Source organism: Halyomorpha halys, unplaced genomic scaffold (assembly GCF_000696795.3).
Source record: "Halyomorpha halys isolate HHAL.00 unplaced genomic scaffold, Hhal_1.1 Scaffold2347.1, whole genome shotgun sequence".
Lineage (NCBI taxonomy): Eukaryota > Metazoa > Arthropoda > Insecta > Hemiptera > Pentatomidae > Halyomorpha > Halyomorpha halys.
Window position 1 is genome coordinate 13,663 of NW_027105940.1, and position 2,041 is coordinate 15,703.

A 2,041-nucleotide genomic window follows, 5' to 3' on the forward strand; every position below is an offset into this window, starting at 1 on the left:
AATTGTTCTGGAGAGCAGGTCCGCTGTCCAAAATATTTTATTCTTATTTAACTATTCTTGTGACAGGACCCCAAGAAGTGAAAGGTATCTTCGGTTTCATTGCAGTTACAGACCTGCCATTTCCGGTACCAATAAACTTTCTTTTTTATCACCTTCTTTGCCAGGATATGAGACAAGAGGAAACTCGGCTTCTCAGAACTTAATATAATGGAAGTATTTTTCAATGTAAAGGAGTATATCTAGGCGATACATGTTTCCTGAACTGAAATATAATCATGCGTATATCTGGGGAGGCGAAGTTATTTTTTTAATAAAATACTTTTTGAATTTTAGTGGTTAATTACTCTTGTACTTTAATTCTATCGATTTTCTGTATCCTCGTCGTATTTCATAGAAATCAGAAACAAACAGGAAAGATACGTTGAACTTTCATATCTGCTAAGCCATAACTCGCATAATTTAAACTGCAGTGTCAACATCATATCGTCCCAGATCAGAGATAGAAAGGAAAGCAGATACTGAATCTGAGTAAACGTTTGTTTCTAAATGAATCTATTTCGAATCGACAACTCGTCGCAATCTCTCAACTGATTCAGGCCACTATTATACTTTGGCTTTATGTCTAAATTCAATTCTGAGGTGGTAGTATTTCATAGATATTTAGTAACAAAGAATAAATAGTAATAGTAAATAAAAGTTATTCTATTAAGCACTATTAGTCATTAATTATTTATTGATCTCTGTTTGATCTACACTGTATAGGAAGCAACTCTCAATGTTATTATTGTTGCAAAATGAATATTCCTCATCGAAATATAATAACACTTACTGTGAACTGGAGGGAATACTGGCTGATCAAGAATGGGAGGAGATGGTGCCGATAGGTGAGGAAACAGAAATTGACCACAGGGTGGCAATGCTAACGGGCGCCATTTCTGAAGCGAGTGTTATTGCCCTCCAACGCCGAAGGGCGAGAGAACATCCGGTCCCATGATAGGCGCCGGGCCTGATTCAACTCAAGAAAGAATACTACAGGGTCAGGCGTAGGTACCCTGATTGCAGACACAATGAGAGGAGACCTGCACGCGAAGAAGAAACTAAAAATAGGTATAAAGTATATGGAAACGAAGTGCGACACCAGAAGAAGAGGTCCTGGGATAAGTTCATTGATAAGGAGACTGATAAGAATCCCTGGGGTATCCCTTACATTGTGGCACTGGGCAAAGTCAGGCCTCTACAGTTAATGGCGGCTATCAGAGAAGGGGTGCCCAGGCAACCACTCCGGAGAAAGCTGCGAAACTATATATTGATTATACACACCCTAGGGACGATCCCTCCCAGGATAGCGCAGAAGACAGCTTGGTGAGACGCACAACGGAATACCCAGCTGGTACCGACCTATGTCTACCATGGGATATAGATATATGGGATCTTTGTCTTGCCGTGGACCGACAGAGGATTGGGAACGCTCTAGGACTCGATGGCATAGATGCTGCAATCCTCAAGTATAGTACCCCTTATATTGAGGATGGCATGTTGGGGATATTCAACGAGTGTTTAGATTAGGGGTACTTTCCTAGCAAATGGAGGATTGCACACTTGAGACTGCTGTACTCTGATTAAAAAACATATAGACAATGGAAAGATATCTGTCTGCTGAAGTCTGTGTGCAATTTCAACAAATAACAAAACTAAAAAAAAAAAAAATTATATGCTTTGAAATGTTATATACTAGTGAAAAGTTTTAACAGGTCAATAATTTAAAATAACAATACAGACGTTTAAGAGAAACAAATCAATAGTAACAAACAGTGGTATGACATTAATCCCTCTTATATTAACCAAGTGAGCTCTTTCCAGTGTAACCCGTCGTACATAGTTGCCAACAGTTCTCCAATTAGAGCCTTTTAATTCTGAGTACTTATTCTAGCTTCAACTGCCTGAGTAATTGTTCTGGAGAGCAGGTCCGCTGTCCAAAATATTTTATTCTTATTTAACTATTCTTGTGACAGGACCCCAAGAAGTGAAAGGTATCTTCGGT

At 39.0% G+C, this 2,041-nt stretch overlaps 1 protein-coding gene across 1 annotated transcript in view; it reads left to right on the top strand.

Moving 5' to 3' along the window:
• The window catches only part of LOC136797319 (uncharacterized), a 16,899-nt gene that overhangs the window by 795 nt on the left and 14,063 nt on the right, over positions 1-2,041 (top strand). The gene's annotated exons all lie outside the window — the stretch shown is intronic.